The sequence below is a fragment of the Peromyscus californicus genome, unplaced genomic scaffold, assembly GCF_007827085.1.
Source record: "Peromyscus californicus insignis strain IS unplaced genomic scaffold, ASM782708v3 Scaffold_5__1_contigs__length_169319896, whole genome shotgun sequence".
Classification (NCBI taxonomy): domain Eukaryota; kingdom Metazoa; phylum Chordata; class Mammalia; order Rodentia; family Cricetidae; genus Peromyscus; species Peromyscus californicus.
The window spans coordinates 28,921,774-28,933,710 of record NW_026294573.1 but is presented as its reverse complement, the minus strand read 5'-3'; the positions used below and the strand labels follow the sequence as shown (position 1 = coordinate 28,933,710).

At 51.1% G+C, this 11,937-nt stretch overlaps 1 long non-coding RNA gene across 1 annotated transcript; it reads right to left on the bottom strand.

The window, feature by feature from the left end:
* Positions 1 to 237: 237 nt before the first annotated feature.
* Positions 238 to 9,470, bottom strand: LOC128097792 (uncharacterized). Its single transcript, XR_008213994.1, has 3 exons — positions 7,629 to 9,470; positions 3,046 to 3,324; positions 238 to 1,641 (listed from the first exon to the last, which is right to left on the bottom strand). It is a non-coding gene; the product is annotated as an uncharacterized LOC128097792 (long non-coding RNA).
* Positions 9,471 to 11,937: the final 2,467 nt, after the last annotated feature.

Sequence of the window (11,937 nt, the reverse complement as noted above, 5' to 3'; positions counted from 1 at the left end):
CAAACAAGCAAAACACAAAACAAAACAAAAAATAACTTTGTCTTACCTACAGGCTGAGAATTCTCCTGCCTTCCCTAGGATGAGACTAATAGTAATATATTATTACTATTATATTACATATTAATTATATATACCATAATATGTATAATGAATATATTATATCCCAAATACAGTGGGAGTTGCCCAGCAGAGAGACTTTCCTTCCAGTGAAAACAGGTTTTTTTAGGAGGCTAGGGTAGTAGGATATAGAGGCAGAGCCCTGAGGAGGGAGTCTGAAGAGAATACAAAAGGAGAAAATAGGAAGGGTACTGTAGCGATTCCGGAAGCAAAAGGGCCCCCAGCGAGGTAGGATTGAGCCCCAGTGAGCAGCGCAGCCTCTCTGGGCCTGTGTGTCCCCAAAGACTGTGGGAGGAAGGAGCCTTGAGTGTGTTTACTGTTTACAGAACACTTTAGCACATAATACTGCATTTGATTTCACACCACCTGGTGAGGTACCCTCTTCACGTACCTTTCAAGACAAAGAAATAGAGATTCTGAGAGATGCAGTGGCTTGCCTGAGACAAGTTCTTTATGAACAGAAAAGCCTAGATCCAGTCCAGGTCCCACCTCCAGTCCAAGGCTCCCACCAAAGGATGCTGTCTCTGTGCAGGCAGGGTTTGCTCTTTGTGGATCTAGCCATGCAGAGAGACAAGTGTGGCTTGCCTGGGCTAAAGGAGCCAAGGTTGGAGCTTTTGACCCTGTGGCTGTGACTTTAAGAAAGCCACTTAGCCGCGCTGAGTCTTCCCCATGATGTATCTCATGGAGGTGTTTTGGAAGTCATCTGTCTATGTAATCCATCTAAGGCAGGGCTGACATTTACTACATCTGATTATAATGGGCACATAATTTAACCCATTTATTTTCCCAAATACATTTCTCCCATGGAGTTTTCCTGATTCCGTGACTTCCTGATGAACTCAAACTTAGATCCACCCCAGAACTCCACCACATCCATCTAACCAGAACACAGAAGACCCCGTGGACCTCTGTTCTTTAGGGTAAGTTGATAGCTTCAATGTCGCACGTATTACACATGGAAGTCTGGGTCTACAGCCGGGTCAGTTCCATGATTCTGACTCCCTTGGTCTGTGGCCTCTGGGAGGATGGTGGAGGCTGGTGAAGATACAGAAATCAGTGCAGATGCTTTGCAATGGTCCAGGTGAGAGGCAGTGGTGGCACACTACCAGGAGTAAGATGGTGGCCACGAAGGGTAGACTGTGGCTCTATTTAGGAGGCTGGCTTACAGCAGCGGCTGATGTGGTGACTCGCTGAAGGGCTTTGAGCTTGAGCAACGAAATGAGCGATGCTTCCTTCTCTGAAATGAGAAGAGGCTCCAGGGAGAGCCAAGTCAGAGATCTGCCTTAGCCCCGCTGGGCTTGGTGCCTATTAGATCCTCACAGGGGACTTAGGGAGAGACAATTTGGCAGATGTGTCCAGATGCAGGGTGAGAGATGTCAGCATAGAAGTGATACTTAAGCAGGGGAGTTATATGGCGTGTCCTGGATGGGAAATGGTCCAGGACTGACATAACAGCCCTCCCTACAATGTTCAGAGATCCAGCGGGGGTGAAGAGGAAACATCTCTGAGCTGGAATGTGGAGTCCTGGAAACCAAAAGGAAATGAGATGTCAAGAGGCAGTGTCCATGAAAGGCTGAGTGTGAAGAAGGCCAGGAAGTCTGGGCGATGACCTTGATGAGGACACAGCTATATGCAACACCCACCTCTGCGCCTAGTTAGGTCCCCATTTCTACCCCATCCCTTATCCTCTCATAAAACTTCTTCTGAGAGGTGCATGCTTTTAATCCCAGCACTTGGGAGGCAGAGGCCAGATGATCCCTGAGTTCGAGGCCAGCCTGGTCTACATAATGAGACCTTGCCTCCATTTTTTTTTAATTCTGAGACAGGGTCTTGTCATATAGTGCAGATTGTCTTGAACTTGAAATCCTCCTTTCTTAGCCTCCTGAGCACTGGGAGTGCAGGCTGTGTTCCACCACACCAAGCCCATGTACTTGGTAATAATGAGAAAAAGGAAGCCAAAGATCTTGAAGTTTCAAGACTCCAAAGACACACACACCTGCCCCTGTGTCACAAACCACCCCCAGGTGCTCAGGATGGGACCACTGCAGGAGCAGGAGGCAAATATGGAGAGAGGTGGTGGTTTTTACTACAGGCTGGGCAGGGGAGGGTGGCTCACTTCCCTCACTGCTGTTTGTAAGACTGGGAGCCTTCCCATACATGCTCCTCTTTGTGTCACCATCCAGCGTATGAATATTTAAGTCCTATGTTAATCACTGGAGATCTGGCCATGGACAAGATAAGGCTTTGAACTTGACCCTGGGAAGTTTAAAGGGAAGCATAAGCAGAGGTGTCAGTGGCTCTTCTTGGCACACTGTGACCATGTCCTGAGAGGAAACTGTACGTGGGGGCTCGAGGAATTCCAAAGGGCCAAAGAAAACCTCACAGAAGAAGCAGCTTTGGTCAAGGCCTTGAGGAATTACTAGGTGTCCAGTCGATAACAGGACTGGCATCCCTAAAGAGGGGCCGGAACAAAAGATATGGTCTGGTGATTGGATGAGTGTGTTTCAGTGGAATGCCAGAGCCAAGTACGAACACGCAGGAAGTGAAGAGGTATAGGGCCCCAGTCTTCACCAACATAAACAGAGAGCTAAAACACTCAGACTTTATTCTGTAGGTCAGCATTTCTCCCAAGAATCACCTATAAATGTGAGACCCGCTTTGGTCTGCAAAAATCAATAAATCAAAAAGTCCCAAGATCAAATGCATCAGGGGCCTGCAGGGCAGCCCCCTCCTCCGGGAGATTCACTGTGTGCCTCAGCAATTAGATCTAAAAGTTCAGACGAACACTGCAGTGGAAGACTCCCTGCTTAGCTCTAAGACTGTGTCCCGGGCTCTCCTTGTCTCTGTACTGCCTGCCATTCCTGTGTGAATGATTACACCTCAGTCACACGGCGGTAGGTGGCAAGCCAGGGCTGGGGGACCACTTACCTAAGCCGGAGACTGATGCCTGTGCACACAAGAGGGCAGGACCGTATTAATCCTAGAACCCCCAGGTGGGATCATCTCTTTCCTAGGACCAAGAACAGTTTTGTTTACTTTGTAAGATATCTAGCGAACAAATCCTCAGGGCCAGTTGTACTGGTGCTTCTGTAGAATGGGAAATTCAGACATAGCCTGGCTGGAGTCCACTGAGTCATACAGGCCCCATTCATACGATCCCTCAGATGGAGATGTGAAGGAAAAGAATTCAGCTCTGTAAGACAGGATCTGGAATTGAAAAGTGGTGCTTGGTAAGCCATACCTGTGAGACCTGAAGAATGGGTGGGAATTAGCTAGAAGGGTATTGGGGCGGGGGGATGGCATTCTGACCAGAGGGAGCAGCATATGCAAAGGCCCTGTGACAGAAGATAAATATTCTAGCCACATCACAAAACAGAGAGAGAGAGAGAGAGAGAGAGAGAGAGAGAGAGAGAAACAGTGCCTTCCTGATCATTTAGCAACTATTATTGACAATCTTGTTTGTGAGAAATTAAATGCTCTTAGCAATCTAAAGTTTGGAAAGCTCTGAAAAAGTTACCCAGGAAATTGGCCAAAGGAACAGGTGTGTGTGTGTGTGTGCGTGTGTGCGTGTGTGTGTGTGTGTGTGTGTGTGTGTGTGTGTGTGTGTGTGTGCAGATGCATGTGTACTCGGCGGGGCAGGGGATGGAGAAGCATCAGGTATCTTCCTAAGTTGATCTCTACCTTCGTCTTTGAGACTGGCTCTCTCAGTGAACCTGGAGTTCATGGATTCCACTAGGCTGGCCAGCCAATGAGCCGCAGGGACCCACTTCCCTCCATGGTCCCAGTGCTGGGGTTACAGATACGTGCCACCACACCTGACTTTTACATGGGCATGGAAGATCCGAACTCAGGTCCCCACACTTGCACAGCAGACACTTTACCCACCGAACCCTCTCTCCAGCTCTGAGATCCACTTTTTTACTACTGAACAAAATGGTCCCAGCATGCATTTCTCCCATGTGACCCAAAACCCTGCCATCCCAACAAGGCCCAGAAACCTTTAGTTCTCTTTGGTGTGACCTGCATGGGTTTTCTTCCTTAGCTGAACTCTCTGGTGTCCGCCACTAGAACCTTCTCTATGCCCTGTGCTGGTCCTTTGCTTTGACTTCCCAAAGCACCCATGGACGCAACACTGCTCCTTAGGAGAGAGTGTCACTGAAGGTTTCAGAGCCCTGAGACAACCTGGCAGGTAACTGAACACTGAACAGATACTCTCAGGCCTCAGCTATGGCTCTCATTGCTCATCTCCCACCATGTTGTTCGGGTTCTCATCTCCCAAAGCCTCTTTCTATTTCTGGGGAACACTCAACCTCCAGTGGGACAGACAGGGCTACCCTGTCTCATGGCTGCTTGCCAAATCCATGCCCTTGGAAGAGATCATCTTTAGCCATTCACTTTAGAGGAACACGACACCTCTTCCCCCGAAGACCAGAGGTTTGTCAACAGTGATTAGTCAAAGCCTGTGGCTGCTTCCGAATACCCTGAGGAAGGCGTGGTCATCCTTCCATTTCATAAGTCAGGTGGTGGAGGCTGAAATGGTCATTGAGACACAGAGCCAAGATTCAAGCTCCAGTCTGAGGATCATGTGATCTACCTCAAGGGTTAGGGTGAAAATTCCATAAATTGATGTGTAGAGAGGGAGCTGGAATGTGGGACCTGCCATGGAAATGTTAGGAATTATGGGGCTGCTGTTTGGGGTAGATTCTAGTCTCTTTGGAGATGGGAAGGCTAAGCAGGGAAACTGAGGTAGAAAATTAGCTCGTACAGGATAAAGGGAAGCAAGGCCGGAAGGGTGAGGGGGGTCTTCCTAGGCACATGGTCCACTGCGGCATATCCAGGATGGGTGCTCTACCTGGTGAGGCGGCCCCCTCAAGGCCTCCCTCCCTGGGGCACCTGTGGATGATCACTGGACAGGGTGCTGCAGGTAAGCCTTCGTGGGTGAAACACTGTGCAACCTTCGGGGTTGGAGGAAGCCAAGGTTGACTCTCAGCTTCGCCCCGAGGGGGTTATGTATCATTATCGCCTGTCAAACAAGATGAGCAGGTGCCAGCCACCTTCTGTGGAAATCCTCTCCTCGACTGCCCCTGTTCGGATTCTGTGTGCCCTACGCACAGCATCTTCAATGAAGCCCACCCTGGCACCTCTGTCTGTTCAGTCTTCATACTGTCCCTGGGAACTGCATCCACACCCACTTCCGGTTTCAGCAATCTGTGTCAGCCACAGGTCCCTGCCAAGTCTACCTGCTCCTGCACAGACTTGCTCCCTGAGCCCCGGATGTCCTTCCCAGAAGCCCTCTGCACACCTCCCCTCCATCCCTGGAGCACTGCCAACAGAACGCTACAGTATGCTACAACCAATGTGTGACCGTCGTCTCCCGCCTGCCCCTCTCAGCTCTGTGAAGGACATCAGCAGCTGGCTCCCACCCCTTCCTCTCCCCACCTCTTGCCCAAGACAAGGCCACCTGAGACTCTGGGCCTGTATGCATGCCTACCCTCCATTCTTCAGTCGGAGAAATGTCTGCCAAAGTATCTTTGACCACATCTTCTGCTCAAGCTCTTCAAGGACTCACCAATTTCTCAAGGTCAAGGTCAAACTTCTGTGCTTACACTGTAGGGTTTACAGCCCAGGGCACACCCTTCCTTCACACCTGCATAGACATTGGCCATGGTAATGCCAGGGTAGCTATCCCCAGGGTTCACCACCCGCCTTCTTGTGGTAGAACTGGGAACCAAGTCCTTCATCCTCAGTGGCCAATGGGGATGACAACATGAAAATGAGACAGGACCTGGACTGTGTCTTGTGGGAGGGGGAGGCAGATTGAGAGAAAAGCCATTGGAGGTGGTGACTGGTGGCAGGCGGGGAGTGCTGGGGCCCCGAGGGACACGAATCCTGGTCCCTTGTCTTGAAGAAGAGAGCTGGAGCGGGAAGGGCAGGTGCTGTCAGGGAGATGCCACCTCCCTTTTGTGACCTTTTCTGAAGACATTTTCCCTGAATGTCAAGTTCATTAGACACGGGACTAGGGGTGGAGGAATTACATTTTAGCTGAATTAAAGACGGGACAGACAGACTCGTCATCAGACTGCTGGTGACAGGCCAACTGGAAGATGGAGAGACACCCTCCCCCCCAGGTTAGATCTTCCCTCTCTAGTCTAGGGACAGAGGCCCCTGGGACATCTTCATAACTGTTTCTGTCCCGTTGCCCCAAGGCAAGCTGTACCTAAAAGAGACCCTTGTCCATGGTGCTCACACACCACCTGATCAAGTCCTAGATCCAGGAAGGGGCAGCCACACCCTTAGCCAACCTGGCCCTCCCTGGGGTATTCAAAGGGGGCCCCTGAGCTGGATGCCCTGTGACCTGCCAGATTCTGCCCTGCAAGGCCAACTGCCACCAAGATCTGAACCTGACTCAAAAATCCACTCAGGGTCCTGCATGCTGGGCACCAGATGACTAAATCAAGTATTTTCTCTCCCCTCAGAGAACTGTGTCATGAGGAAGGCCCACGGGTGCACAAACATTATGGGGGCCCAATTGGAACATGGTGCTATGACAGAAATAGGTATGAGGCAGGGGATTGCCCTGGAAGACAGAGTCAAGAAGGATTTCCATAACAAGTGACATCTGATCAGGGCTTTGAAGGATGAAGAGGAGTCGGTTACCTTGTTTGTTCTTTCTAGGAGGCACTGGTTTCTGAACACAGATGGACTGTGAGCTCCTGGCCTACAGTGTACAAGGAGACTCTGGGACCTTGGCCTTCAGGTCACTTTCCTGGCTGAGCAGCAAGGTCATGGCCTTGGAGACTACTGGCTTCTGCTCCCTGCCTCCCTCCTTCCTCCACATCTCCTCACCGTTACTCTGGACACCAGCCACCAAGGCAGAGGGCCTTTCCAGGTCTACTGAAGCCCGGCTCTCGGGGACTGAGTGACCGCATCATTGCTGTGGCTCTGTGTGGAGGCCTGGGACCGTGCTGGGACAGAGGAGGTGGGATGAGGCTTCGAGCAGCAGGCTCTTCTTCCTTTCTGAGCCCTTCCAGTCTTTGCACGCACGTGCGCACATGCTCTCCACCCTCGGTACCGCGTTCTTCGTCCACACTAGCTTCCAGCTCCTCAGAGACTTCTGCCAACTCCTAGCAATGACCCACCCCTGGCAGAAGTTCCTTCCTCTTTTCACCTTTACAGAGCAGAACTCCCCTCAAGGACACAGCCACCCCCATCCCCAGTGCAGAGCAGCCCCAGGGACTCCTGGCTCAGCACCTCTATAGAGACTCAGCTGCCAGCCCGCCTTCACACCTCCCAGACAGCAGCTGTCGGCATGTGCTGGTGGCCAGGATGGTGGAGAGGAGAGTGACAGAAGGAACGGTTCGGGGGGGGAAGGAGAGGCAGACTGGGAGAGAGAGAGAGGGAGCACCTCACAGGGAAGTGGGGAGGACGAGGTGGCAGACAGGGAGACAGAGGGCTGAGGCTGGGGCACAGAAGCAAGGCCAAGAAGTAGAAGGCACGAGGCCGCTGCCCACCAAGAGTCCTGCCCTGCCATCGCTTCTCTCGGGGTACTCGCGAGAATCCAGAAGCTGGGCTTTCACAGTCCACGCTGAGGAGTGAGAAGAGGTAGCCTGGAGCGTACAGGGCAGGAGCTGGGCTGTCACGGGGCCTGGGGCCTGGAGGAAGCAAGGAGAAGTATCTCAAGTTCTGCCTATGAGCAATAAAAATACAGGGCGGGGGGAGAGACAGACAGACAGACAGACAGACAAAGAGAGATTCACCTGCATATAGTGTACACAGACAAACACATACATGGGCACCCAGACACAAGCAGGCACACACATAAGCACCCAGACACAAACACACACAGGCTCTGCAGGAGCCAAGTGCTTGGTGGTTCTGTTGTGAGAAGGTTCAAGTCTGTCTGTGGCCTGGGAGGAGGCTCTTCTCCTTCAGAGCCCCAGAGAGGCTGTAGAAGCCGAGTCAACCCAGCCCCCCACCCCAATCACAGGGTGAGTGAGTCCACACAAGGCCCCAGTGTGCCCCCAACCCAGCAGTTTCCCACCAATAGGAATAGAATTCTGGCAGAGCCTCCAGGTCCCCATGTACAGAAAGAAATCCAGATAGAGAAAGGACCTGCCCTGGATCCCTCAGCTAGGGCAGCCAGGCCATACAGAGCTAGGTCACATGGCCCTGGCCCCCTAATTCCAGGGATGGCAGAGGGATCTGGGAAGGTTGTGGGCACAGGATCTTCTCCTTGGCACCCAGACCTGTTATCCAGGGAGAAGCCCTTGTACCAGTCTCTCCCAGCCCAATTCACTATGCCCATCTCTGTCTGCCGTTGTCTGGGTGGGTGGATGGGAAGCAGCCTTCACACTCCAGTCCCCACTAGCCTGAATTCATTCTACTTCAGGCTGAGAAAATCAACACAAAGGAAGAAAGGCTCATTTGGGGATACAGTTATGAAGATCTTGGTCCACAGTTAGATGGCTCATTGCTTTGGGCTAGGTCCTGTGGTGAAGCATCACATCACGGCACAGGCATACTGGAGTAAAGCTGTTCACTGCACAGCAGTCCGCAAGCAGAAAGAGAGAGGCTGGGAGGAACAGGGAGGGGGTGGGGGGAAGAGAGAGACTAGGGTCCCAATAGTCTCTTCAAGGACACACCCCCAGTGAGCAAACTTCTTACTAGACCCCGCCTACTGAATCTTCCACCACTTCATCATTGTGCCACAGGCTGGGAAGTAAGCCTCTTTGCAGATGGGCTTTTGGGGGACATTTAAGGTCATCTCCTTGACCCCTCACTCAGCACCCCTCGGGTGCTCCAATAGGTTCCGCACCTGCAATAGTCCCTGCTTTACAGTGAATTAAGCCAATCCACACAAAGAGGCAAGTGTACAGTCAGAGCCATAGTACTGACCTCAGCCAAAACCATCATGGGCTAGCAATTCTGAAACTCCCAGGCACCATCCCTCTACCTTATCATCCTCTCCATCCAGCATGTGGCTGGCCAAGCTTGTCCCCATTCTCTTCCAACACCCCTCTCCTGGCTCCATCCACTGCTCAGCTAATGCCACCATCTGGGGCCCATCTGAGGGAGCCTGCCTGCTCAATAGAGTGGGGGCACATCTTCCATCTGCATCCTGGGGGAGCAGCCTGGCACTCCAAAGCACTCAGGACTGCCAGGGCATAAAACACAGCCCTGTTGGTGTCCTGCCAGGGAAGGCGTGGGCCATGCTACCTGAGGTACTCCAGAAAGGTCTGTGCAAAGAGGTGACTCCTGCAAAGAGAACGGACATAGCTTCAAGATGATGTGGGATGGAGTTACGGACTCACCTTCATTGTGGGGGCTTTGGGCAAGTTGGCTCAGCAATCAGAGCCAGTTTCTCTCTCCATATGTGGAGGTAATATAAGACAGATGTCACCAGAACCCTATGTGAATTATTTATGCAGGCATGCATGCCCGTGTGTGTGTGTGTGTGTGTGTGTGTGTGTGTGTGTGTGTGTGTGTGTGTGTCTTGCACATAGTTGTACCCATAATTGTCAAGTGTCCTGCTCTACCACTCTTCACTATGTTCTCTAGGGACAATCAGGGTATCTCATCTAACCTTAACTTTGACTGATCTTTACCCAGTCTTTACCCAAAGCTCCACACCCCTGCCCACCCATGGCACTGGTTTCCATGTAAGTGCCTAGCTACACTTGGCCCTCAGTTTCACATGGCAAGTGCTCGTACCGGCTGAGCCATTCATGCATGGCTCCTATTCATGTATCCTTTGCCGTCAGAACACGGCACAGGAAACATGTCAGCAGAAAGAACAATGAAGCCAACCCACCTCCAACCATCATTCTGCCTTCCCTCTTGCTCTCAGAGCCCAGTTCAGGTGGGTAATTCCACCTCCCAGATCCAAACACTTTACAGTGCCTGGGATGTAACCCAGTTCCAGCCAATGAGAGACAAAGGGAAGCTGCCGAGGATTCTGGGAAGGGTTTCCAAAGAAGAAGGCGCATGAGGGGAGCTGCTGGTGTCTGTAGTTTTCATCCTGTTCTCTTGGTCTAATGGAGGCACAAAGGGCGTTGGAGAACTTAGCCAAATGGCAAGCACAGGTGTAATGCCACCACCATCAAAGGCAGCAGAGGAAAGAGCGGAGCCTGGATCCCCAATCGGCTATAACCAACTCTGGGACCTCGTACCAAGAAATTCATTCCTGAATAGTCTGTCTCCTGTGTTCAAGCCACTTTTACTTGGCTGTGTTTGTGGTTGTAAACAGTCCCCGGAGATGGCGACCAGTGAGTGAGTGAGTGAATGGAAGATGAATTAATGAATCAGTGTCTGGTATCCTGCAAAACACTGTGCAAATATTTGTTAATATTGGCAATATTAATATGATAACACTCCATTTGTTTAACAACTCCATTGTTTATCAGCAAGGGGGCTTTTCTCAGAAGGAAAATTTCAAGATAATTGAAGTTTTTGGTTGTTGTTGTTTTTCCTCTTTAGGCTCCAAAATATGGTTTCGGTTTCAACCAGTTCTGATTGAAAAAATAACATCTGAATTGTGTCACACCCCCACCCATCTGTCCTCCCTCCCTCTCTCCCACTACAAAGGCGCCCTCGGCTGAGGCTGGTGAAAACGATTGAACTTGGCCTGTACGTTGTGCTTACTGACAAACACACACAGCTGAAGCAAGAGGAACCTGACATTGCCCTGGAGCTGGCAAAGGCGGGGGCCACGGGGCTACTTTCCAGCAAGCTTCTGCCTGTCACCAGACTGACTGCGTCCTGCAGCCCTCCTCAGCAGGAACACATCTCTCTGCTCTGGGCTATGAAGTCGGATCACCACACTCACTAGACTTGTGTGCAAAATGGATTTTTTGCAACGCAGCCCTGAGCAAGAGGATTTATTCATTGGACAAACCAAAATGATACTGGGAACCTACAAGGCCAGACAACAGAGGTGAAGAAGCTTAGGAATCAGAGGCCTGAGTTCAAACCATGATGGGGTGCACCCAGGCAGATCACATCACCTATCCCAGCCTCAATTGTCCTCATCTATGTAATGGAACTTGTCATAGTTCCTTCTACACAGTGATGGGGCAAGGGATGAAGAGTCAATGTGCTTGACACTCTTAGAACACAGCCTTTTACTTTGTGAGTGCTCCAACGTCCACAGTCATCATTTTTACCATGTACATCAACACAGGTCCACCCAGGGAAGTAGCAGTCAGACAGGCTGGCTGTATCTCCAATGCATGGGATCTGTCCTAACAGAGGATCACACACCTTGATTACCCAGGTAGAAGTCAGAAACCTGACAGAGGGAAGTCTGGGGGTGCAGCTCCATTTGTTCACCTAGCATGTTTGAACCCCAGCACTGTATAAAACTGGACACGGTGGTGCACACCTGTAAATCCAGCACTTGGAAAATGAAGGAAGTAAGACCAGATGTCATCCTCAGCTACACAGTGAATTTGAGCCCAGCCTGGGCTACATGACACCCTGTTTTAAAAAAAATCCCAAGGAAGGGGGTTATAACCCCAGACAAACAGGGAAAGATTCCCAGAAGTCCATGCCAGAGCTCAAATGTTAGGGAACAGGCTGGTTTCCCAAGGCTACCCCAAGCTGAACAGGTTACTACCAAAGACCATGTTCCCTTACAGCCCCAGAGAGCAGAGCTCTATTCCCTTTGATGCTCCGGGAATCAACCTATCCTTACCTTCCCCGGATTCTGACAGTGGTCAGCATCCTTGGTGACTGTGCCCATCTGATCCGCCCAGCTTCACGGGGCCCTCCACTCTGTATACACATGTTCTCTCTCTTCCATTGTAAGGGCAGCTCTCATCA